Below are 27,540 nucleotides of genomic sequence, written 5' to 3'. Positions count from 1 at the left end.
AAAGAAAGAAGGAAAGAAAGAAAGAAAGAAAGAAAGAAAGAAAGAAAGAAAGAAAAAAAGAAAGAAAGAAAGCAGTTTAATAAACGTCACCCGGCTTATTAGGAGGTATAACGAAGACAGAAACCGAGTACTGCTGGCTGTCGTCTTGCTTGCTAAAACAGTGGCAAGTTTAATCCGCAGACTAAACAGGTAACTAAGTGTAAATAATTAATCAACTATCTAGCAGCCTTAAGTCGCCACAACGTTAAATTACAAAGCCTCACAATCAGAAACGAACACTTCTTCGTAATTAATAAGCCGCATGGTCAACTGGTTGGCGAAGTAGCCCCACTTGAAAGGCAAGGTGACTGAGGACAAGGCTTGGTCGGCTAGAACGTCGAGAATTTGATGCTTTGTACATGAACTAGTTAAAAGAGAAGCTCCTAACATGCATCACATGGCTGGTGACAAGATTCTATATTGGCTAGAGCTTCGAGAGTTTGCTACTTTTCTTAAAGACCTTAGTCGACTTTAGACATTCATTATTAGCCACGAGCCAACATGACTTTTTTCTGCTACTGCTGGATGGATTAATTTATCATGATACTGGGAACGTTGGCAACTTTTGTTGCGGACTCTGTCACATCATTTTACTGCCAAATTAAATTCCCTATGTAATGAGGAAAGAAGAAGATGAAAGCATATGCGCACACACGCGTACAATCAATGAGAAGCGTCCGTATAGCATCGAAGCTGTTGAGTTGATGAGTAATGTAGTGAGCACGACAAGACACTTTGTACAAAACGTTGAGGCAAAAATGAAAAACAAGCAAATGAAGGCGCATGTAGAATAAAAATTATTTCTATCACTATCTTGAAGATAGGTGTTTGTGCGCGTGTGCGTGCGTGTGTGTGTGTTGCATAAAAGGAGGCTTCGGTAGCAGACGACACAAAATTTAGAACGCGGAAGTGCTCCTTCGGCAGCAAGCACAGACGACACAACACGATGAAAAATACGTAGGCGCCTTTAGGCTAACAAAATCAGACGATAGGAAAACGAAATGAAGAACTTGGGTAGGCGCTCGTTCGTGGAACAGAAGTTGAGGAAGTTTCCAGAAGGAAAAAGAAGGAGTATATTGCAAGCGAGAGCGGCGGGCCGTGGAGAACGCGACAAAGCCGCTACGCTCATGCGACAGATGGCTACAGGGTAATGTGAAACAGACGCTTTCGTGCGAAATGTAATCACTCATTAGAAGCAAGCAAGCGAGAGCAGAAGAGAAATTAAAGAAAACGCCAAAGATAACACGGGCTGGCAAGAGGCAATAGGCGCGATCGTGAGTCCTGGTACTGACACGCGAATTTCGCGTCAATTTAGTTCGAGGGTGCAGCGGACAAATGAGCTAATATTGAGCTGGGGGCCAAGACGGTGCGGAGTATAGAGTAAGCTAAATTTAAGTCTTGCAGTAGAAAAGAAGAAAAAATAGTGCTTTATTTCTGTTCAGTGCGGAAAATCGCGTTACACTTCAAGTCTAATTGATTTTACCGACATTTCGTACTTTTAACCGATTCAATATGAGCGGATGTACTCTTCTTCTCTTTTTTTTCGCATGTCGTAACTTAGCCTCTGCGGGTAAAGTATGACGTACAGTGCTGGCGAGAACAAGCTCACCCGCCCGATTCAGTCGACCGCGGCGGCAGCAGTGAAAGAAAGAAAAAAGCATTTGTACCGAAATTCCTACACATGTTGTTTGGACTTAAGCTGTCACCTGTGTGTTGACAATTGTGTTTGACTAAGAGAGAGCTAGTGAAGCATGCTTCCCCCCCCCCCCCCCTTCTAAACCTCGATGGTAAATAAACTTATTATTATTATTATTATTATTATTGTTGTTGCTGCTGTTGTTGTTGGTGGTGGTGGTGGCGGTGGTGTCGTTATTGTTCCTAACTGCTCCCCTCATCCCGTACATTAAAAAAAGAAGAAAGAATCCTTACACCAAAATGTTTACAACACAGATATCTCAACTAGTAAAAGCCCTCACCCCCAACAACTTGGTACTCCTTCAACACACATTCTTTTTCCTTAAAATTCTGAACTTTTGATCCGTTTCCACAGAGCCCTAATGTATCAGTAGAATAGCTATTCACTTTCATTAGTGGAAGTGTTCAACCACAAATAACCAACTAAGTACGCCACAAGACAGGCAGTTATAACGCGCCGACAGGCAGACGTCGCGGCAAGCGCTAGCCTACGCGCGCGCACACACACACACACACACACACGCACACACGCACGCACGCACGCACGCACGCACGCACGCACGCACACAAGCCTCTCTACTCAAGAGAAGGTCGTTCAGAGACGGATCGGAGAGAGAAAGCACTCAAGCTCCACGATGAGGGGCGCGTCGGGAAAAGATGAGAGCAAGAACACGATGACACTCGGGGAGTGCCCGCGGGGAATGTAAAATCCGATTCGATCGGCCCATCCCCTTCTCAGATATGGAATTGCTGCGTGGGGTCTGGCCCAGCCCGCGCCGTGGCCTAAACGAGTCATGTATAGAGTTGAACTGAGCAGACGGCAAGAGAAAGGGACGCAGAAGGCGGATGCCGAGAAATTCGGCCCTCGCCAGAAAAAAGCGGCCGTCGTCTGCAATCCGTCTGCTGCAAAGCCGCGATGTTTGCAGTTTGTGTGCGTACGAGAGAGAAGCTGTCACGAGAACGGCTTACACCCGTCGAACAAGTGGAGGCGCTTCGGTGGTGGGCGACGTCCGCGATTAAGAAGGGGCATGCTTTGGGATTTATCCAAGGCGAGGTTGGCGTCGGCGCTGATTCGGCAAAGAAACAGAACAAAAGACAGCGACAAAGTTAATCTCCCTTAAAGGTCGATTTTAGTTCTCACTGCGTACTTCGCTAAGCAGACGACTCTCTATTGGGAACGAAGAGCGATTTCTTGGTGCGTTCACGGTCGATAATTGCAGATGGCGTGGGTGCGTCTCGCGAGGTGTGCTGGGAACGTTCAATATGAAACGCTTCAAGCACACTTATGGGATTGGAAACGCTCGGAGAGGAACGGAATTACGTATTCTGTGGGTCAGTGGCACCAGGTTCAGGAGCCACATTCCTTAGCAAGGTCATAAAATTGCGTATATTGCAAAACCTCTTTTGCCGCTCGTCTTCAACAAGTGATTTTCAAAGCCCACATGCCTTTGGGTCGTTCCTGTTCCATACGGCACAAGCAATTGCTTGAATGCGACATGTGACGTGGAAAAGGTCACAGGCTCTGTCGTGCCTCCTCACAGCCTTTTTTTTTCTTCTATGTGGCGTCACTGGTATTTGTATTTAGGCTTACCGGTGTTTCCGAGGGAGCATTTGAAGCCCGACAGGGATGGAAACAGCCGTTACTAGAGAGTCAGAATTTCTTCATGGATTACTTTAGTGTACTTTAATGCAATACGTCCTCTATGGGCTGCTACATTTTATCCATTCCTCAGTTTTGCAAAAGGGTCACTACTGAAGAGCCAACATTTAGCTTCTTTGCTGGCCTTGACTTTTTCAGCCGTACAACTTGGCGGATGGCCTTCTTTCAATAAAATCATAAATGAAGCAGGAAGATCTATTCGTGAACAGTTGACCGTTATAATCTCAAGAAAGTGAACATCCGCTATAGGGCTCATTTTGTCTCGAAACAAGAATCATCCTTTCTACTGCATGCATTTGCTTTCTTTAACGCTGCGCGCTCGTTACTTGCAAGGCATGAACGTTATGCGTGTTATCAGCGTGACATATCGCTTTTAACAGGGATGCAGAGAGCGCAGTTTTCAAGAAAAGAAGCGCAACCAAGGCAGATGACGATTATTATTTGAGCACAGGATACAATTTACACCCCAAAGGGTGTAAACTGTTGTCTGAGTGTATCTCTTAGATCTCTGTGTACTTTTGCGTTCGAAGACAAATTGAGAGCGGCTTAGGAAGCTGCCTATTCTTACTTCCCAAAGTGGCGCAGGATGAAGGCGGGGGTGAGGGGAAGGGGGAAAACTGGAGAGGGAAAATAAAGATGACGTTTGTATCAAAGGTATGCGATTCCAGTCTCGTTTCTCACGCTTGTTTTTTTTGTATAACCAAGCTCCAGTGAAGGTAAAACAGCCTTCGTCCCATTATAGAACGCAATTTATTAATCCTGCTCTACTTGGTATTTGCCTTGAGCGCAAATTTAAGAGCAGAATACAACCGCAGGTCCCAATGCAACAGAACCACGCCCGCAAAACAGAAGTGACTGCCCACTATCAGGCAAAGTTGACACGGCCGGTCAGTGGTAGAAAGCGTCCGATGACTGAGCTTGAATTTACGTTGCCCGAAAGCGTAGCTGTTCTGCATACCAGCAATACCTGGGGAAAGCTGGGCGATTTTGGATAGGGATGAATAACGTTTACACTTCCCAGCCTGTCTGACACGTACGTGGGGTCAGACACTGCTAAGGAAATACGCCTCATTAGCATTCCAACGCCGATAGCTGCCTTATAAATTTGGCACGAAGGCCAACAAACTCATTTTGCATTAGCAGCGCGTTGATCAGACGCATCAAATCGGGCGTTTCCCCGGTAAATAACATAGAAATGATGCTGATAATTCTAAACTGGCTTGTTGTACAGTGTCTTGAACGGCGAAGACGGTGCAAAAGCTGAACCAGTTTTTTTCTTTCGTCTTCGTCGTCTGCAATATTTGCAATGTCGAAAGCAGAAGTTGCACTGACTTGAATACTTAACGGCGGGCTCCCTCAAGTCCTGACGACGTTGTGTACGCACACACACACACAGCACACGTGCACATACATACATACATACATACATACATACATACATACATACATACATACATACATACATACATACATACATACATACATACATACATACATACATACATACATAGGCATGAGGCCTCGTATCCGGAGCATGTCGAAGCGATGTATCCAGACGACACTATAAAACGAGGGCCGCAACAATGATAAAACAACAACAACGACATAAAGATAACAATGCAGGTCAACGAGCCTCCATCTCTGACACATGTACTTGTGGAAGGACGTCTCTCTCTAAGCTGCGTCTTTCGCGATGACCACGCAGACGCCTGCCGATTGTGTTTGCCTCTCCCGGAGACGCGCAGTACAGCAGGGTGTACACGCGTGAACGGGGCCGCGCTGCAGCACTAATTTGCCGTCGCTCCCGTGCCGAAGAAGACAACAACAGGTCGTCTGTTCTACCGCATGGACGGCCGCCTGAGTATATGTAGGCAATCGGGTGGGCCGCATCCGATGCTGAGACGGCCATGGCAGGGCACCCCGCAGTAGAAACAACCCGAGTAGAAAGACAACGCCGCCCCACGGACGGTGAAGGAAGTACATATAGGAGCGGCGAGACGGAACGCGAGCCGAAGACGCAATCGGCAGGCGGGCAGGCAAACGCATCGGACCCATTCGCCGTGCGCACCCCCCCCCCCCCCCCCCCCCCGCCTCCCGAGCCGATGATGGATTGGCGAGCTTCTTCGGGAGCAAATGGATTCACCGCCAGACGGCTTCGTCTAGATAACGGTCGCCCTTTCGGCCGCGTACCGCGTTCGCGCGCGTATAGAGCCGTTCCTTTTGTCCTGGCGTCAATTCGTCTCTGCCGTGGACCCACGTATGAAATTCCAACTTTTATCCACCTTTACTCGGCGGAAAGAAACCTTACTGTGCCGCTTGCGACTAGGAGTTTCTTTCACAAGTGCCAATTGCAACACATGTGGCGCAGATGAGAGAGAGAGAGAGAGAGAGAGAGAGAGAGAGATAATGCATGGAGAAGGCAGGAGGTCAACCAGACGAGCCTCCAGTTTGCTACCCTACACTGGGGGAAGGGAAAGGGGGATAGAAACGACAAAACATCTACCGGGTGACTGCCCAACATACTAAGGAGAGAGGATGGCCTTTGGAATAGTTTTAGGGCACTTAGATGACATGCCTCTCAGAGATGAGATCTTGGGACCATGGCCTCCTGTGTCTGCGATGTACACAGTCGCGAAGGCACTGTTCAGAATCTTGAGATGTACCAGCCTCTATGACCACTCGCGATTGGCTCAACAATGAACGCTTGATTGTGTGAGTACAGTGCAAAGTGTGAACATCTCCATTCCTTCCCGTCTTTCAGTCCCCCTTCCCCAGTGCAGGGTAACCAGCGGGGCTCAGCCTGGGGCCCTATAACGTAAATTTATTCCAATATATTTTTATTCCAATTTCCTGACATGAAATTTGCGTAACTGCCAACGGAAGCACCGGGCGGTGGCCCGCAGGGTTGCCTAAACAGACCAATCAAACGCTCTCCTCGTTTATAGGAGGTCACTTTTGTTTGCTTTAAGAACGAATAAGACTGCCTATAGGCAATGTTATTATGTCCTATGCAATTGCCTGGCAAGAGGCGAGGAGCCCGCTCAAGTGGAGAGGGATTCGATGGGGCCGAGCCAGTGCACTGAAAATGGATGACCGGATGGAGAGGACAGTGCCGACGTCTGCGATTGGTCCGCTTTCCCTTACTTAGCTTGCGGTGGCTGGTCGAAAATAGCGGCGGCATGCAACGGAAGGTTAAGAATGATGCTAAAACGGATCCTCAGCAAAGAAGAGATGGAAGAGCGAGGTCGTAAACGTGCCGAAACTGCTCGAAAAATTTACACGGCCAGGCAAAATGTTTTATTGTAAGCAAATAAACTCATGCTCTCCGGCAGGTGCGAGTAGCCAGTGCCCGAGCGATCAGCGGCAGCCATCTTCTATTCCTTTCGGAACGGGGCAGCCTGCGGCTATTCAGAGAAAATTTGAGTTTTGTTCGGAATATTAATGTATATTTAACGCATACACGTCACTTTGACGCGGTCAGTTCTCGCGTTTTTGTGACGTCGCGTGACAGGCAGGTGAAGTGGTTGCAGCCCGAAAACTTTTGACCAATAGCCGAGGGCTAACGGTGAAGAAGCGTTGAATCACAAATAACCATTTTTCTTTTGTTCAGTCCGATCATGCATAATCAGTGTGTACGCGTCATATCAGATGGGGAGCTGTCGCGGTTTGCGTGACATCGAGTGACCGACAGGCTCAGCGGGCGTTGTCCAAAAATGCTTTTGACCAATCGCGGAGGGCTGATTGCAGAATTGGAATGACAAGTTTGGAATCGTTTTACGTTAGAGCGCCCCTGGTTAACCTCCCTGCCTTTACCGTACGACATCTCTCGCTCTCTCATTTCATTATAGAATGTCTGTAAAAGGCCTTTCAGGCGTTGGCGCCAAGATGAGGCATCGAAGGTTAAAATGAATTAATTAGGCATATTATAGGACTCTTCGGGTTGGACCGCTCACGCAAAAAAAAAAGAAAAGAGAAAGAATAATACGCGGCAGTTATCAACATTGGTAAAACGAGGGATGTGGCAGGAGCCAACAGTTCGACAAGGGCACTCGTGGATGGATGGATGTTATGAGCGTCCCCTTTGGAACGGGGCGGTGGGTTGCACCACCAAGCTCTTGCTATTATACTGCCTAAAGTCCTACCTATAGGTTAAAAAAGAAATAAAGAAAAAAAAACAATATAAACTCCCACAACCAAATTTTCTTACTACCTATTGCGAACTTTGCTTTTGTACGTCTCCGTTTTCTGTCGTTGCCCTAGTTTTATGCCACCAATCTTCCAATCGCCTCTTACTAATCTCTATTGCCGACATGTTTACTTTTTCCCTGCTCTCTCTGATCCCAAGGGCTTCAAGGAGGCCAGTGGTGTCTAAATCGACCGTTGGGTAGACGTCTTCACAAACTAATAAAACATACTCCATAAATTCCCTAGCTTTACCGCAGCCCAAGCACCTGCTCCTTCTTCCGTCTTATATCCCGCTTTATAGGTGCGTGTTCTAAGGCATCCTGATCTCGCTTCGAAAAGTAATGAGCTTCCCTTTGATTGAAGGAAAGAAACCAGTCACAAAACACAAAGGACGAGAGGAGAGGTTCACACCAGAACGACTGGACTATCAACCGAGCTTTATTAGAAACGAAGAGCGGGAAATCCTGAAAGCGTACTACATCAGTTTATTAGGTGACGACGGCATTAGTGCAACCTCGGTGCGCTTACTTAAAAAAGAATTTGCATTTCTAGGTCGGTCACGATAGATGCGATATCTTGTCTTTTCATGCTCTCTGATTAGCGATGCTGTGGTTGCGCATGTTCTGCTGGCCTTGCTGGGACTACGCCGTTTCTAATAAAACTCAGTTCATAGTCCAGTCGTAGTGGTGTGAACCTCTTCTCTTGTCCTTTGTGTTTTGTGACTGGTTTTTTTCCTTCAACTGTGTACCAACTGGCCCGGATTTCAACCCTTCTGCAAAGATTCCCTTTGAGTTATCATAAATTGTTTCTTTCCTGATTTCGTTTCTTTTCTCTTAAGTAGTTCGCCATGGAAGCGACATCTTTCGTTAAGAGCGTTTACGTATGCATGAACTCTGACAGCGAGAGTTTGGCGTTTCTTCACGACGCCATTATTTATTTGGTATACTGTATTGGCGTTCTCTCACCTCATTATTTTACTCAATTGAACGCGTTAGCCTTACGGACCCCGCGTCACAAAAAACCCGGCGTCGGTGTCCGCGGCAGAGAAAATCGTCCCGAAGCACGCATCCCCAACCAAACTGGCCGACCGCCTGGCGCAGAGGCGTTATTGAACTACTTGAATTTCTCAAAGTGAAATGCGTCAGAACATTCGCAAAGTAGGACTTACACGCAGCCTACAAACATGATAGCGTCGGATGGTAATTTGAATATACGAGTAAACATAATTCTGTTCCGCGGAAACTTAAACACAAACCCCTCTTCAAGCTGCTGTTTGAGGTCAGTCTTAGTAGGAGCGGTGCGGCTCGCTCGGTTCTTTGACCCAGCACAAAAAAAAAGGAACCAGAAAGCTTGTTTTCGTACATAACGTTCGCCGCCAGCGAGGAAAACATGACGGTTACATAAGCTGCAGTTGCAGGGAAGCGTAAGAAGCAGTTGGGGATATTTGAATGCTATCACGTTCCACTCTTAACGGCGAAGCTTAAGCGTCTTCCCATTTTTTTTCTTTTGACAACGATGATTGCACGTTTTCCCATTACGTTGCACGCGAAATGACCGATTCTGTTTGTGTACCTGAAGCACAGTTGTTATCCCGAAGGCGTGGTGTTGGTGTTAGTGGGGGCGACAGAAATTTAAAAAAAAATCAAGATTGTTAATTCGTTCTGGTGCGGTACGTCTTTAATGGCGTTTAAGGCGCAAGAAATGCGTTAACGTAAATTTTCATCAGATGGAATAAATTAGAGCCTTATGAGAGAGAGAGAGAGAGAGAGAGAGAAATACAAGACAGAAAGGCAGGGAGGTTAACCAGACGCACGTCCGGTTTGGTACCCTGCATTGGGGGAAGGGGGTATGGGGATGAAAAGAGAGAGAGAGGAGAAGTTCATCGCTGTTATGAGGTACATTCCGCGGCTCTGTCTGGCTGCTGACGCAACTTGCAAGCAGCTGCGACTGTTTGCGCACGTCGTGCAGCTGCGTTAACGCTATCGGGAGCCCTCTACATGGGCACTGAAACGCGATACAAGCCACTTTAAACAGGGAAGGTAATTACTTTAAAACTGTGTCGTCATTTTATATAAGGCACAGAAATTTCCCATTACCAGTGGAGAGAAATAATTCCGAAATTCCTCCCGTCCCCACGTCAAACCCCTTTTTGCTTTAATTTCGCGCTCAAGCCGGAGTCGAGGATACGACAGTGCGCCGTCACGGATTACAAAGTATAGTTGCGCGCATCGGGACCACATCCGTGCGAAAAAAAAAAAAAAAAAAATCATCGAAACTTAATTGTTAGGTTTGGTCGTCCTTTCGAACGCAATGTATGCGCTCTGTCTAGCGGCACCATCGGTTAAAGCTGGGTTTACACTATGGACACGATTCGAAGGACGATAATCGCGCGGCTCCAGGTGCACCCAATCGCGGTTCACACAAGGGCGAAGCGGGTACACACCAGTGGCGCGACAATTCGCTGCCGCTCGGCCACACCGAGCTCGCAAAGCGGAATCCGGTCCGTCGTGTGAATCCAGCTTTAACTGGCGATGCTGGGAAAGAAAAAAAAATTATGACGCCACATACAACTAGCGCGCCAACTTCAGCGCGGCTTCGCCACTGGTCTGTAGTTTTGCTGCTCTCTCATCTTTCTTGTTCCAAAATACTCTTGCTCACAGTCGCAGTGACCGTTTTTTTTTTTTGTAATTCCAGAAGTCTGATTTGCGAATGCATACGAAGTGATCGTACCTGTTTAATGACCCCTTACCGTACATTTTGTGCCGCTCGCAGCTTCTAAGAGAAAGTGAGACATCTCTGCTTTCAACGTTGCATACGCATGCGCGATGTTTGAGAGGAAAGCCGAAATACTTGACGGCTTCGACTGTCACAGAGCGGCGACAAACGGTCGTTAGATTCGAACGAACACGGTATATGCCCAGAGCCACGGGCACCTTGTGACGCACCTACGGAGGGGCTTATCTTCGAACAGGGCGCGCCGTCTGCCTATGCACTCTGCATGCCATACACACATCGCCGGTGTTTCGGGCCTGACACGCGCGTGTCCCCCCAACCCCCCTATTTTGTGCTCGGCGCGTCGCGGCCCAATCGAGAAGTGGCGAGGAGCGAACGTCTTTTAGAAGCGTCGCGCATGCGCACTGTGACGCTGCGATCGCACGCGTCTCGCTATTTGTTTGCGAACGAGCGGGAATATCTGTGCGACAGCCCCGCTGATACACAGCTACATGCATTCGGTGCACATAGCTAATGTACACTTTGCAGCGAGAGATTCGGGTCACGTTGCCCGAATATAAGGGGAAAAAAAAAAAGCCTTAACACACGGACTCTCTTGACTGCGAATCTGTACGCTTCGTACCACGTTGGGTCATGCCATAATGACTTCTCTCTCTCCCTCCCTAAACCTCATGTTCTCTTCTCGGCTGGGAAAAAAGTGAGGATAATCCCTCTATCTTTAGCAGTTAGATATTAACGCACCGTCATGTATTCTTATCTTTATTACCATCTTTACGATTTCCTTTATAATTTCTTTACTGCAGTTCTTTCGCTGCAGAACGCGAGACATGCTCTGTAGCGGAGATATACTATATCTACCAGAATCTCTCCACATCAACTCGTGTACAGGAACCGAACAACGAGTATAAAGTGCGAGTGGATATAGCACGCACGTAACAGAGAGCGGGCCTTGTCTGGTGACGCGGCGTTTATAGCCAGGATTAGCTGGGGTCGCAGGTGGTTGTGGCTCGCCACAGAAGCGGGCCGCCACTTAGCGGTATCGCCTCCTCGGGTCGGCTGTCCGTGGTCGGACAAGATACGCCGAAGACTCGGGGAATAAAGAGAACGGACGCTCCGACGGTCCCCTCGTGGAGGTTATAAATCAGCGGCCAATTTATACATCCTTCCACGCGTGCCATGATGCTCTCGTGGGTCTACATACACACACAGCCGTTGTTGTCCCTCTCTCGTTCTTTTTTTTTTCTTTTTTCTTTAGCGAGCGTATCCAGCTGCCCGCGTGCTACACAGCGAGACGAATGGACGCCGATTTCACGGTTCACCTTGAACTGCTAAGATAAAGGGCCCTTGCGGTGGGGCCGGCTCCGTTAAATCAATACTCGTATTCCGATGGTGATGCCCGTCGCTCATGGAGGACATTTGGGCGTAAGAGGGCGCCGATACAGAAGTGGTTTATGGAGCGACGTCGCGGGGCCGTCGCGGCTGTGTAGGTAATGTTCGAGCCCGCGCGTTGGCCCGGGTATATTTTGGACGAAACGATACATATACGTATGTACACGAGCGAAGCGCGGCCATTCATATGCGTTTTCATGTTTCTAGATCTCTCTCTCTCTTTCTTTCTTCCTTTTTTTTTTTTTTTTTTGCAAACGTCACAAGACCATAATATTGCGAGCCCACGAACGAAACGGGCCATTTTGACTAGCGCTCGGCTCGAAATGGCACGAGTGCTGTTGGTGGACAGAAAATGGTCGTGGCCGTCTGTGACGCGTCGTTTGTCACTTTGGAGGCAAAAAAAAAAAAAGTTAAGTAGAAAAAAAATGTATGCACAGGCATGCAATGAGAACTCACCAAATCGAAAAATGTGGGTAGAGGGTCTTGGCTATACGCCCGGCGGTCTCGGAACTGCAAGAAAAGAAAAGAAGGTTGTTTCGCAATCGGTTTAAGATAAAAGAATGCGTACGCAGGATCTATATGAGTTAACCTTAGTCATCGCTCCTGCGCAAATTTTTGCCTCCAGGTGAATTCTTACCATAATCTATAGCATCTGGACATTCTATCAGAACACAAAAACATTCCGCTCAATACGAACATCGTAGGTAAAATAGTCTCTCCGTAGACACTCTGTAAACTTATTGTCTTAGGTATATCTAGCATGCATAGATCACCGATGAATGATGGTATAAGCTGTACAATCAGCAGGCATTTTGCCGATGCATAGTTCAGTTCAACGAACGGCGGATTAGTTTCCATAAACTTAGAACAATATACAGGGACGGCAACAATTGTAGTAGTTCATATGACATACTTGAATACCTAGAATAAGCAGACAGAATAAGGGGAGCACAGGTCAAGTGCTAAACACTTTATTAGTTACAACTCAAATCCATTACAAATCCGGGGATGCTTTTAAAGCTCGGAGGCTGGTTCGCGCTTTCAGTCAACTGAAGGACACCGTCTCTGTGCTTTAACATACGTCACCAAGTCACACGCCGAAAACACGATTAGTTACGTCTACGATCATATTTATTAACATGTCGTCGTTATCACGTCTATATAAGTTATCGTGTATTAACGCAATTACTGCGCACTGTGTAACTGTATAAACCTTATCTTGCATGAGTGTAAATACCGTCAAATGCCTCTACAATGAACGCCCCTACAACGAAATCACCTGTATAACGAAGTGATAATTTTGTCCCGGTTTTATTATGAGCTGTGCGGTGCGCGACCGTTACAACGAAGTGACCTGTATAACGAATGATTTCGGAGGCCCCGAGCACTTCGTTATAAAGGTGTTCCACTGTACCGCGAAATATAGATCCGTTAATACAGCTTACAGCCAAGGATCCAAACAGTAATGCGTGCGCCTGCTAATGTTTCCGAAACCGAATGAATTTAGATTTGAATGCCGGAGAAGCGGCAGGCCGCCACAACAGAGGCAGCCAGGCTTCTCGATTGAGGCAGCCAGGACAAACGGTAAACTTTTGGCCACGACCGGTCTGGAAGCAGGCGCGTAGACCCAAGACCGGCCGAGCAAGCATTTGAGCAACGCTCTCTCACGCTCTCTCCTCCCACAGCGCGACCGCGCGGTGTCAGAGCACCTGTCGCTCAATTCCACCGCGGCGAATAAAGACAAAACGTGGGCGGCGTCGCGGCAGATACAACTAAACATTGTGTTTCAAAAAGCGGGGGGGGGGGGGGGGGGGGGAAGCAGAGGGGGGCAGCCGCTGAACGCGAAGGGGAGCCGGCAGGCCATATGAGACAGGACGCGCATACGAATAGCCACTGCATCAACGCGAGAACGATGTCTCTTTCGAGCAACCTTGCCGTTTCTTTACGCGCTGCCTGCTCCGCGAAGGGGCTGACGGGCAAGAAACGGCTGGGCCATTTTGCACGCCCAAAAAGCGGGGAAAAGAAGGTTCGAAGGAAATACAGAAAGAAAGAAAGAAAGTCGAGCGAGAAGGCAAAGTTTTTCGGGTGCTCGCCGGAAGCAGCTAGGCGCCTCGCGTATAGTTCCCTGCCACTTTTTGCCCTCAAAGCCCGACGGACGTCAACCAAGACTTTTATACGCACACACGCACGCGCACACAAACCCCACCTTTCTCGTATACATACAAACGGGCAGGCTTTTTCTTCTCATTCTTCTTTTATTATTTTTTTTTTCGAATATTTTCGGACCCCTCCCTGTCGGCGCTGTCGTTTGGCAAACACGGACTACGTGACTTGAAAACGCGCGCGCGCGCGCGAAGCCAACTTTCGAGGCGCCGCCGCCTCGTCCGGCGCCACGAAAAGCCTCGAAGCCCGAGGCGCCGTTATGCGTTCCATACAGCCTCGCAGATCCGCTACGTAGGCGAGCACTCGCTGTAGCACGTGGCCCAGCGGGATGTGGTGGTACGGTCCGCTTCCCCTCGCCCTGGCGCGACATACGGGCAAGAAAACGCACAAAAAGAGAAGTCAGCCATATAGGGAACAGCGAACGGCAGATAGTGACGTAGCCGAGCCAAAGACAAAAAAATAATAATCACACGCGCACCGGGACCGCTGGAATGAAGAACGCATCTGACCGAAGGAATAGTATCGCCGGTCCGGACATTTGAAAACATCAAAGGAACGCCTACAGGTACTCCTCGAACCATATCCTCAACACACGGCACGTCCAAGGAGGAACGCCTCTACAGCCTATCGCACAAAGTAAAGACCAGCCGACCGTTGTCGGCAATTGGGAGTTGGTCTTTACGTTATTTATTATTTACTTTTTGTTTTTTTGAGGTTGGGTGTACTCGAGTGGGGTATACGTGAAACGGAAATGGCGATACAGACGAACGGTCGCAGACCGAGAAGCCGAACGTGCACAAGGCCCCAGGTATCGAAGTAAGCCGAGAAAAATAATGCGCACTCGACAGAGCTGGCACGCACTGGCAGGCAGACGAGGAGGAGGATCGTGGATCGACCCGAAGTCGAGGGAAGCGTTTCGTCGGGCCGAAATGGAAAATAAAAATGATGACGCACCCGAGGGCAGAGATCACGCGATAGAAAAACCTAATGGTATTTAGCTGACTGATAAAAAAAAAAAAACACAGATCAATATAGGAGATTCTTTTTAATGTGAGGGACGGCAACATATTAGACACGTGAAAGGAACAAAAAAGAATAATGTACAGGAAGTCTACGGGGATGTTGGAGGACAGTGCGCCAGGTATGCTGTAAACAGCGCGTTATCTCAGGTGGTCGTGGCTGATATATAATATATATATATATATATATATATATATATATATATATATATATATATATATATATATATATATATATATATATATATATATATGTGTGTGTGTGTGTGTGTGTGTGTGTGTGTGTGTGTGTGTGTGTGTGTATACGAACGAGAAGACAAGGACAGCATATAGGGGAAATTATCTGCAGTTCTTCACTGAATTAAGGAAATGATCGGGTTCCTTTCTTCTCGTTGCTTACACAGCGAGGGTGCCGAATCCGGCAGCCTTGATTACTTCAGGTAGCATCTGTGTATTTCTTGACCAGTTACCTACCCATGAAAAGCTCACGTAGATGTGACGTCTGCGGCAGCAAGGATGTTCCACATTCGCCGTACATTCGGCTAAGACTCCCAGGGTTAGACGGGAGTTCGTATCCCACCTGTGGGCAGCTGTCTTTTTTTCATCCACTTTCGTTTCCATTTGTTTATAAAGTGTTCAATTCAATTAAGAACTGCATCTAATTGCCCCTATGCTGTCCTTCTTGCCATTCTTTGTTTGCCTCTTATATGACAATATACATGTATAGATACATACCACGAATTCCGCACTATGCTGTTTTAACAAATGCGCATGTCGCAGACGATAAGGAAACGAAAGGCACACACAAGCACAATCGCTTTTGCGTCACTCACATAACGAATAAAGGAAACTTGTAAAGTCCCGTCAAGTTTTCCCAATGTCTCTCCGACATATGCGTTTGGATAGAACAAGGTGAATCGCGCCAGATTGCCCCAAAGCCTCCAAAGTCATTCTCTAAGTAGTGGTTAGCTAATCATACGGCCTGTATGGTCAGGTCGAGAAGTAGAGAAGCTTGAGAAAACAGAAAATGAGAGAAATAAAGAAAATGAAAAGCCCGAAGAAATTGGCCTCTGAGAAAGTCAATCTTTGGCTCTCTCTCTCCATACAGCTCAGGAGACCACTTTGCTCGTTATCTTCCAAGAGGACAGCTACAGCCAGCTATATAGAAAGCTCTCGGTTGAAGTCGTCCACCCCCTCCGTCTCTGTCCCCGGCTGCCTAAGGAGGGCCCTTAGATTACAGAACGTGTTCTCGAATTTTCGAGGTTTCTCCCCCCATACTCGACGGAAGTGCTCTTTCGTGCCTCTCCGGGCCTCCTTTTCTCTTTTTCTTTATACATATTTTTTTTGCCGTTCCTTATTCCACGATGGCCTGAACTGATGGGCATCTATACAGAGACCTCGGCTAAGAACTATACTTCGAATGAAGCGGCTTCTATATGGGAAATTATCATAGTCAGCGCCGCTGACAACACGAATGAAAAAAAAAGAAAAAACAAGATGGAGCGATGAAAGAGGCCCCTGACGGCAGCTATCGGCATCAGAAACGGGACCTCTCTGACCTACACTGATGCGACAAACGAAGTAAAGAGAAAACACCAAACTATATTAAAAAAACAGTTATCAAGCGAGGCGGGATGGACGAATCTTTCCGCGCTCGGCGTCTGCAGACATAAAAGACGAAAGCCGATAGATGCCCCAAATTGAATCCGAAATGGTTCCATTACATTAAACGCAACGTCCCCTTCTAGGATGGAATGGGGACGTTGCGAGAGAAAGCTTTCGAGGAACTTGCGAGCGGGCGGCTCCTGATTTTCAAAGGCGTATCGTACTTCGCGGGGTCGTATTAAGCGGCAGATAGCGACGCGGAGCGCGCACGATCCGTGCCCTACGACCAGACCTTAGCTTGGCCTCGGGAAACGAGTAGCCATTTCGAGTTTCGAACTGCAGACGATGAGAGAGTCGTCTGCTTTGCGTCTCTCTGTTCGTCTGCTTACGTGCGTCGTCTGCTTTGTGCCTTTCTGTTCGTCGGTTTTATGTACTTATCGCGACTGTGTGAAAACCGAGCCGGCTCGGCCACGCGAAAGCTCTTCGCGATAAGGTAAAGTGTACACCGGTTCTTCAGTGTAGAGTAATAAAAAAAATAAGGTAGGCTTAGATTTTTTTAGTTTGTATTGTTGGCTTTGGGGGTCATACAAGCGACGACGTTCAAGATGGCATTTCGTTCGTGAGACGACCGGGCCGACGCACGTTTCGGGTGAAAATGCGCACGGACGTTTTCAGAAGAGTCCTGAAACAACTTGTCAATTGTCGAGATACGGGTATTACGTCGAAAACACTCGATCGACGGCGATATTCTCATAGTCGCTTTCTGTTTGCATTGGGTCTATTTTGCGGGGCCATGGTAATAGTATTGCCTCGGGAAAAGAAAGTGGCTTTTGAGATGGCATTTCTTACTCGAGAGGTATGGCGCACTTTGAAAATAGGTATGATTGCTTTTAGGAGAATGCTTTGAATCTTAGGGATAGCTCCAACATTTGCTTATCGCGGCTGTAACATCAAAGGCAGTGGTCGTCCGAATGAATGACCTGTATAAATTTTCTTGATAGATATTTAGTGATGCTTTGATATTAAGAAGAGCCTGATGATGTAAGACGGAAAAGAAAGTTACTACGTATTATAACGAAGAAATCGGGAACAGCTAAAAAGGATACTTATTTTGAGACTCTTCGTAAATTGTCTCCTAGACAACACTCCGTTTGACTAATTGAGCACAGATGGAACATTTCATTTTCTTGGAAGTTCAAGGCAAGGAGAGGACTAAAGTAACCCACGCCTGAAAGATGCCCCTGCCCCCACGTGCAGCTTAATTAACGGTTATCATATGTTTCTATTTATAATCAATTATAATTTATAATTATCAGCACGATCTTACTCACTGATTTTTGGTCGTATATATTACGTCATAAGAGATGGACAGTGAACAATAAACTGTGTTACAAATGCACGCGCTTTGTGCCAGCCTCATTCAATAAGGTTAGTAGCCGGTGGTTAAAAAGGGACTTTCAGTTATTTTAACAATACCAGTAGAATCAAAACAAACTGAATGCATCGGGAAAAATTCTAATGTAGGAGAGTCACGACTACCAAAACAGGAATCATTAGTGAATACCAATAGAACCGTAGCGTTTAAGACACTCGTACATTCCTAACCAAAAACATGGCTGCCTTCAGGCAGCATTTCTTGAATATATATCCGAGAAACTTGGCACATTGGTCGCAGTTCTTTACGCTACGGAAAGGTTCCCACATGGCGCAATCATAAGCGAACAATCTTTTGACAACTTCATGGACAGGGTTAAAGAAATAAACTGAAGATATATTAAGGGCAATAAGTGCCTTACAATACTAACCTGAGAAACCGCGCAACTTGCTGGAATCGGGAAGAGCAGTGTCGGTTTATTTCAACAAACTAACTGAGCGCACGCAACACAACACGGCACGCACAAACAAACACACACACGCACACGCACGCACGTGCACAAACGCACACGTCATTTTTACTGGCCTCAGGCGGTTGCCACACAGTAGTCGACGCGTGGGACAACGGCTTCTACTTGTTCTTCTGCCGCGGGAAAGATTCGATTCGCAAAAGCAGAAAATACCTTTGAGGTAGCCAGGAATACAAGCCCGATTAAGGCAGCCAGCTATTCGTTCCGGTCATGCATCGACTTTTTTCTCCACGTTCTTCTTGTAGTGGCTGCAATTTTCTTAACGACAGCTGCACCTCGACACGCAGCATGTTGAAATTCGGTATCGACCGTCCTCTCCGTCAGATCGGCGTGGCGTAACGCCACGCGTGACTCAAGAAGTAATGTGCGGGCTTGCGAAGAAGCAAACTCGTTTGCGTGCGACCTGTATACCCCTTTGCCGGCACCAGTTCCGTTTGGCGTTGACTGTCATCACGATGAGCGAGATTACGGTGGTGATCTTTACGAAAGCATGTAACGTCCAAAAGAAAAAAAGAAAGAGCACACCAGCTATGCGAGGCGCATTAGTGACAGGATCCGGAATAATTTTGGCCGCCAGGTGTCGCTCACAGGAGGAGGAGGAGGAGGAGGAGGAGGAAGAGGAGGAGGAAATAAAGAGAATAGGCACGGATGTTCACCGGAAGTGCGTCTGGTTGGCTACCCTACTATGGGGGACGGGAAAAAAGGAAGATAAAGATAAACGCTAACTATGCTTAAATCGCGAATGTATCCTTTCAGAACAATATCTTCCTTCATTTCGAAGTAACATGTTGATCATTAAAGGAGAAAACGCAGGCCGAGGTTCATCGCGCCGAAGTTCAGCCTGGGCACGTAATCTCAGTAATTTAAATCCGTATAAGTTTGAACCCCAATTTACAGTGCGAAACCCGTGCTTCAAACATACAAAGGTAGGTTTGTTTCTTCGTTAGTTGTCGCCTTCAATCAATTTCTACTGACGAAAAAAACCCCGCTCACTGGAACCTTGAACTTTGTTCCGTTAGTTGAACGATGTAAACCAAGCTCACAGAAATGAGGGGCACCCGAAAACGCGTGGCCGTTTCGAAAGCAGCGCGCGTGGACTGCGTCAATAAATGCCCCGAGCGCCAGGAGTTCGCGGTACAAGCATCCGTATACATCGACCTGGGCTAAAATGAGTTGCTCCTATCGGGGCGTCGATTTAATGCCGCGACGCCCACGAAACTCTGAGAAACGTCCATTAGCCGGGTACGCACAGGATGACCGTCACAAAAAGAAAGAAAGAAAAAAAAGAAAGAAGAAGTAGTAGAAGAAGAAGAATACGAAGAACAATCGGGTAGGAATCGCGCCGGCTGTTTTCGCAATTCGTTCCCTTGAAATGCGGCCGCCGTGGTTGACGATCGAACCCGTGACCTCGATCGTGTTCAGCATCAGGGCGCCACAGTCACTGAGACTCGGGAAGGTGCAGTCCTAACACGAATGTATTTGCACTGTCAAATAGAAAGTATATAGATGTGATGGGATGTCGATAGCCATCCTACAGACGTTCAGTATAGTTCTAGTGTAGTATGTGCAGAAGGTCCGTAGTGTATACAGACGGCTCTTGTGTATGTATATGTGTATCTATATGTGTATCAGATTCCCGCATTCGTGCTTTCTATAGGAAGTATACAGACGGAAGAAGACATCTACACAATATTCGGTAAATCTCGTAGACATTCGCACTGTCCATAAGGTACGTGGGTGGGTCGGGACGTCCATAGACACACATAATCATAGAAAATGTTCTGTCGCCGCCGGATATGCCTTCTTACAAGATTTAGAGAGTAACTTCATAAAGATGCGGAAGCGATGCATTTACATTCAGTGGATATATATATATATATATATATATATATATATATATATATGGAGAGAGAGAGAGATAAAAACTATTTGCATTTTTCGCTAATACGCTACGAGGCGTTGGCGGCGCTACTTCGAGCAGCTAACGCTCTAGACTGTCACATTTAAATGCTAGCTGCGACGAATAAGATGCGTTAACTAAGCCTTGCGTACGTGAAGTAACGAACAGTTACAGTATCTGGCGTGCTATTTTGCCTTTCACCTGCGTTTGTGGAAAGCCAACGCTGACCAGCAGCTCTGACAGAGCTGCAGATGGTAGTCAGTGGACTGTGGTGGTCAACGAAAAAACGGATGTCGCCAAGCATGGCTGGTTTTTACACTGCGAACCTCCTCCTAATCTCAGCGACGTGGCAGAGATTAGCAAGAAGTTGAGAAAAAAAAATGCGAGATTAAAAAAGAGGTACTACAGTATCTTGTGTACTGATTCCTTCAACATCTCCCCGACCCCTCCCTATCCCTCTATTCCCCCTATCCTATTCACCACCACCCACACGTTCACCCTTGAGTTATTTAAGACCACACAATGCGTTATCGCCCAACCACTGGACCAAGGCACCGGCGTTAATATACGGGGGGGCCCGGGAGGGATACGAAGCGCCGTATATATAAGTCCCGACAATAACGTCGAGATCTGTACGCCGTGGGCCATTAACGCACTAATCGGTCTCTCCTTTTTGACGCGTCGCAAAATACAGCGACCCCCCTCAACGACGCGAAGCGCACCCGTGAAGCGACGCGGGAGGAAATTAACCAAAAGGACACAGAGACAAGAAGTGCAGAAACTAAACAAAAGCCCAGCAGAAGGTGATACAGCGTCGTCGCTCTCATCGGCGCGTCTGCGGGCCGGCGGGCGCGCGAGCAGACGGCTCCAGCGGCCCCCATTTAGCCGAAAGTGGGGGAAGCGCGTCGTCTGCTCTAACCCTCCTCAACTTCTTCCTCTTCCTCTCGCGGCCCGCTGAAGCTTCCTCGAAAGTCCTAATGAGTACGAAGATGGATTCGCGCGTCGACGTCCCTGGCACGCCGCGTGATTATCAGCCCTGCCGCCACCGTCACCGTTCCAGAAGCAAAGGAGACACCGGATATCATCCTGCGTTGGCCTGGAACAGGCACTAGCAGGTTCTTTCTCATTCCAGGCGACGAACAGACGAACAGCAGACGACACAAAGGCGAAGACGCCGAATGGAACAAACACGAACGTGTTTTCAATGATAGAGGCTACAAAAAAGAGGGGGGGGAGCAGGGAGGAGGGGGTGATAGCATGAGTGTATGCATCGCAGTGAGATGCTGCGAGCGTATTATAATGCTCGTCAAACCACGTAGCGAGGCCTTTTTGTTTCGTGACCACTGTTGAGGAAAAAGAGAAAGAACGAGGCGCGCGGCATTGCTGCAGATGCTCGTTGGCTGGGCCCTACAGCGAGCTCATTATCATATAGATTTCGTGACGCCAAAGAGCGTGTCCCATCGGGCCGCGGCGCACGGGTCACTCCGCAGGAGCGGATCATTAGCGTCAGATGCCTGTTTTCCTATGCCTTTTCGTTTTCTAGTTGCTATCAATGTATACGTGCTGCATACGGATGGTGCGACCGGATCCGCTGTTTTTTTAGCGGTCGAAAAAAAAGAAAGAGAAAGACGGCTGCTATCCATTACGAGGCTGCGAAGAGACCGAATACGAGGAGAAATAATTCGAACTTGACTGCTTCGAGTTTCAACTACGCCCTCTTCCTAACTGGTCGCGAGGCGAGCTGCAGGCATTTGAGGAAACAGCAAATTAATTTGTTTTCTGCGCCGTTACGTCTTCGGCGTGTATGTGTTCGGGCTTCGTAATTGCCGTCCGCAAGGAGGAGCAATGCGTTTTAGCGAACGAGAAGAAGAAAAATACAAAAGGGAAATGACAGCAGAGCTATGAATACATTCTAGTTTCGGAACCACGACGATGCACTGGCGCCATGTAAGAGCAGAAATCTTAGAGCACGGAAGGTCTACAACTGTTCTTTCTTCTTCTTGCTTTCCTCTTCTATTTATGCCATGACAAGAAGTGCATGCCACTAATTCCGGCTAGATACACTGTCTCGTGAACAAAAAGTGTACGTTGCGCCACTCTCCCACGGTCCTTTTCTCACGTGTTACTTTCTGCTACTGTGCATTCACGCATCGCGTAACTTCCTAGTAACTAGAGCTAGCGAAAGCACTAGTATATTCAATCGACTGCGAAGAAATGCTGCTGACGGCGTGAACTATCTCAAACGACCGCATGTGTCTGTTTCGAAATGCGTAGCAACTTGACCCGCTCGTAGGCTTTCTTTTTCTTTATTGTGATAGCATTTATACGGACGCTTGGGACGATTTCGTGCAGTCGCCGTCGTCGTGATGTCCCGGTATTGTCGGCGCATTCGCGGTCTGAACGTGGAGGGCTAAAATGTATTTGTATAAAATGTATTTTGTATAAAAAGCGCAATGTGTAGACCCAGAAAAAAAAAAAAGACGAAGCCTCGAGTGGATGGATATATGAGCGCTCCTTTTGAAACGGGGTGTTGGGTCGCGCCACCTTGTGGCGCGTCATCACGCGCCGGTCACAGTGGGCTGTGCCGGAGCCAGGACAGCGTTCTCGCTTCCGCTGTTGGCATGAGCATTGCGCGCACACACACACTAGCGTTCCCGCTGAACGGATGCGCGCATATCCCATGGCGGTGGACGCAGTAATCTGAGCGGAATGGAGAGTGCTGGCACCGAGATAGCTTACAAAATTTCCCTCAATTTAGAAAGATTCCCTAAGATTGGTAAGATTAAAAAATGTTTTTAAGCACAAATATTTACAGATCCGCAACTCTGCGCACAAATAACAGATATTGCAGTTCCACATACTGCATCTGTTCGCGTTCTTAAATCGGACAAATTAGATATATGAATTGACAGCCTCCGGGAAATTTATATAATGTTTATTTACGAGGGTGTTGCAAAAGCCTTGCTCATAACTTATCAGTGATAAATGCCAGAGCTCCGTACAATATATCGATTTCGACCACTTTAGATGCATTATTAGATGCAGTAATACTGATTTTTCTTTCTATTGCTTAGTTGCAGAGTTTATTGATATTCGAGATTTCTTGTTCTTTTTTTTTTCAGTTCAGTTTTGAATAACTTTTGTAATACACCTGACGGAGGAAATGAAAAACGCGCTTCCTACAGTCACTAGATTAAAACATTTTTTTTTTAAATCCCACAAATCTAATCAAAATTGGTGCAGTTGTCACCAAGAAAGACGATACAGCCTTTAACATGAATTTATGTGGAGCCCCCGCCAGTGCGAGTGCAACGGAAATAATCATCGTTGAAGATTTTTGCATACTGGATTTAGAAATTGCTCAAATCACCCAAACCGAATGAACGATATATATTCACCAACAGGCGTATACGTGAGGAACAGACGGCATAAGGGACCGTATACGCGCAACAGACGATCAGCAGACGTACAGGCCAGAACGCAGATGTACAGGCAGACGTACGCTCACTCAAGAGAGGCTTCAGGATCATGTAACGTCGGATCATGTAACGTTGGTTCAACGCGTCTTCGTGGTGCGTGTTGTTTTCTTTTCTTCTGACTGCTGTCATTGCTGCCCTCTTTTTTGCTTTCTGTATATGAGACAGGCTTATGAAGAGGGCCTTTAATTATCCGTCGGCCAGCGTGAAACGTCGTATGAGCGTCAGACTCAGCACAGTGGCATCGCCAGCGTGTGCCAGCAGATGAAACTAGCCGAAAGTTTAAACGGAAAAGGGCGAAACGAGAAAAAAGTTTCAACACAAGCGTCCGTGCGATACAGGGAACACCATGTGAAAAAAAAAAATAATAATAACAAAAATTTTTTAAATATAAACGGCCCGCTTTCTCTTCTTCGGTCGCGACCTTTGCGAGGAATCCGGGCACAATGCGCACACCGTGGAATACAAAAAGGACTAAAAGAAATCAGAAAAGAAACGGAAGAAAGCGACTGGCATCAAAAAGCTTGTCGCCGCCTCGATGCGCGCACACAATAGCGCGGGCGACTCCGCCGTCGTCTCCCAAATCAGCGCGGAGCCAATTTCATCGCAGAACGAAAGGAAAGAGTGAAAAGACTGCAAAATTAACTGGCCACAAAAATTGCGAAGGATGGCGGAACGAATCAAAGTATAAGCAAAACGAAAGCATATAGAATAACCTCGGCAGAGATGGAGACATCAATAGCACGACTTCATCGTTTCTTTTTTTCTTCACTCGCTCGTTCAGTTGAGCTTTCGCGTTTATTCCTTATTGTAGATTTTTGTGATCTTTTTCGAGGGAGAACGCTATACAGAATCGCATCTCCAAACACGTCTCGGGGAGAGAGAGAGAAAGAAAGACGTACAAGGCGCAGCGGTGTTGCCTATATTTATCCTGCATGCAGGCGGTCCGTGGGTGCTACTCCAGCGCGACGTCGCGTCTCTGCCGCCGACGGCCGATGCAACGCGACGCGATTCTCTTTTCCAAACTCGGCCCCGGCGTCACCGAAGAGGCCATAAATACGAATCGCGGCAACAATGGACGGAGCTCCGACAGCGCGTCGTTCGGGACGGCGTCGCCAGGTATATGGATCCCTTCAAGACGTCGCCGAACTCGCGCCTCGGGCTCCCTCTACATTGAAACACAAAAGGAAAACAAAGATCACGCGCTAAGAATACACGAACGCACAGACCTGCGGCGTACCCGGCAGGGGAGAGCCTGTTGAGGAAAGCCTGAGCGACGAGGGATGGCTTTACGCTTCGCACCGCTAGTTCTGCGCAGTATTGTGGGGGCTTGCGAACGCGAACGCAAACTCTGTCGAGAACGTTATCGCGGAAGGACTCGCTAGGCAAAGTTGGTCGATGCTCAGAAAACCCACGAAGGAGGCATATGATATCGACAGGGGCGATTGTGCTCTGTGTACTGTGTTCTTTTACTTCTGTCTGCCTGAACTGCGCGACTATATCTCACCCTATATAGTACCAACAATACGTGTTCATTCCTGTCGTCTGCCAGTGCTCGCGATGGCACCAGACGAAATCGCTGATTGCGGGACCAGGTAGCCTGGTGAATGAAGAAGTGCTAAAACACGGGACGCAACAGAAGAGTGTCACGTGTTTTCTCTCCGTTTTTATTCACCAGTCACCACTCTGCCGTCGCCACGTCGCGCAGGACCCGCGCACAAACCCGGGCCCCCCTATCCTCCACTGCTTACTACGCAAGCTTTAGCGATAAACAGAGGCTGCTCGTTGTCACAGTCACACGTTTGACTCGGGTTTCTCACGTTGCGCAATAACATATCATCAGGCGTTTCGCGATTTCCTTGTCCCTCTGTTTGACACTACAGAAAAAAACTCGGAACTACTTTCTCGGTGTTCCTGCGCCTTGACATGCAAAACGGAGCAAACCTTAAACACCTACTCGATAAAACGGTTAGGTATATCAACGATTGCATTAAGCGCTTGAACAGCCAAGTATTTGTTCCGAGTAAGTACTAAATGCCTCCCGTGAAACAGGCGCAGAGTACCTCGCAGTATCTGCATATGCTGCGGATAACTACACAGAGATGGTGTATATATCGGTTCGATCCTTTCTTTATATCTTTCTTTCTTGCTTGCTCGCTTGCGTTCTTTATGTTCTATTGGGCTGTGAAGGAGTACAATAGACACGTCCTTTAGCGCTGAAGAATGCCGAGTGCGAAAGTGCCTCAGGTGAAATTTATATTCGTCGGCCGCGGCGCGAAGCAGACAACGTAAACAACGGAGTTCTTTCGAAGCTTTCCGATATGCCGCCGACGCTGGGGCGTGGTAACAATGACACGTCGGAATTTCGATTTCTTACTCTCCCTATCTCGTCTTTTCATTTAAATCACTTTTTTTTTCTCTCTCCTTCCGTTTAGCTTTCTCTGGATATCGACAGTCAGCCGCAAGTCGGTAATGGACATCAAGAAAAAACACGACGCGCGTTCTAAGTTCGACGACCTCTCCGGCGTCGGCGACGAGAGAGAGAAAGAGGGGGAGGGAATGAGTGAGGGAGGGAGAAATATCATCCGACGCAACGTAACCCAAACTTAAACGCAGCATTCTTATTTAAATAACTCTAAAAATGAGTGCACGCAAATGAGCGACGCTTGGAACATCAAAACCGGTACTGGGCACTGAAACAGTTGTCCGCAGTTGTAACAGCGCGAACAAAACGACGATGGATTGAAAGGAAACAGGACGTCCTCTGTCCTTTCACGCCGTCGTCGTTTTGTTCGCGCTGTTACCATTGTGAATGTATACCAACTAGCCCAACTTTCCACTGAAATATTTGTCCTGTTGTCTGCTCTCACCAACTCGCGAAAGTCAGGCACGAGATCCTCAAGGCACGCGGCGCGAGGGACGTGTTATCAGGCATATCTCGGCTAGAAGTTGATATTTGCGCAACACTATGACGATTTAGTATGTTGACGAACTGGGATAGTTGGCATTCGTTCGTTTTGAACTGGGCTGAGTTATACTAACCACCGGTAAGTAACACGAATAGACTCGGCAGAAAGGTTAGCATTCGAAACCTGCACACGCTCAGTCGACTACAGCCCATGTAAGGGCAACGTTTCATCGACAACAAACTAGTTGTTAGTTTTGGGCTCTCTCGTCCTGTCTAGCCTGTCTATTTGTGTCACTTAACGTGATCAGCGTCACCCAGGGCGCTTCAGAATCAACTACGACGATTTACATTTCGTGATGAGAGAGAGAGAGAGAGAGAGAGAGAGAGAGAGAGAGAGAGAGAGAGAGAGAGAGAGAGAGAGAGAGAGAGAGAGAGAGAGATGTCATCCGACGCAACGTAACCCAAATCTAGAACGTCCCACGGATTCCAGTTATAATGGGTACAAGATTGCCTCGCAGTTGCGAAAGAACAGTTTAAATCATGTTTTGCTGACTGCTGCTATGCACGGTAAGACGTTACGAAACAAATGTAGCAACGGCTTCCAGCATTACGGACGCGAATAAATCCCTACGATGTGGTGACTGAGAAAGACTGGAGCGTTTGCGAACAGACAAAGGACACCGCAGTCACGCTGTCGCACCGGATAGGAATTATACAGGGTGTTTCAGCGAACATTTTCAATTTTTTTTAACTGGCCTTGGAAAATGACACAATTATAGTCCTTGAGCGGGTGTACTAGAAAAGGCGGGCATTACTTACACAAAAAGTTGAAATGCATAATCGAATAATTACTTAAAATTCAAT

The 27,540-nt window shown here is 47.4% G+C and overlaps 1 protein-coding gene across 5 annotated transcripts in view; it reads right to left on the bottom strand.

Moving 5' to 3' along the window:
* LOC126539405 (latrophilin Cirl-like) overlaps nt 1-27,540 on the bottom strand; it is a 507,732-nt gene that overhangs the window by 345,078 nt on the left and 135,114 nt on the right. For 4 of the 5 annotated variants that reach the window (XM_055075343.2, XM_055075342.1, XM_055075340.1 and 1 more), the window contains exon 3: nt 12,158-12,211. The gene's annotated coding sequence lies outside the window, so the exon portion shown is untranslated. Of the gene's footprint in view, nt 1-12,157; nt 12,376-27,540 lie in introns of those variants that run through there. The other variant, XM_050186225.2, reaches the window with a different exon arrangement.

The sequence above is a fragment of the Dermacentor andersoni genome, chromosome 11 (assembly GCF_023375885.2).
Source record: "Dermacentor andersoni chromosome 11, qqDerAnde1_hic_scaffold, whole genome shotgun sequence".
NCBI classification, from domain to species: Eukaryota; Metazoa; Arthropoda; class Arachnida; order Ixodida; family Ixodidae; genus Dermacentor; species Dermacentor andersoni.
Note: the sequence above shows the minus strand (reverse complement) of the source record. Positions and strands in the feature narration are given on the sequence as shown.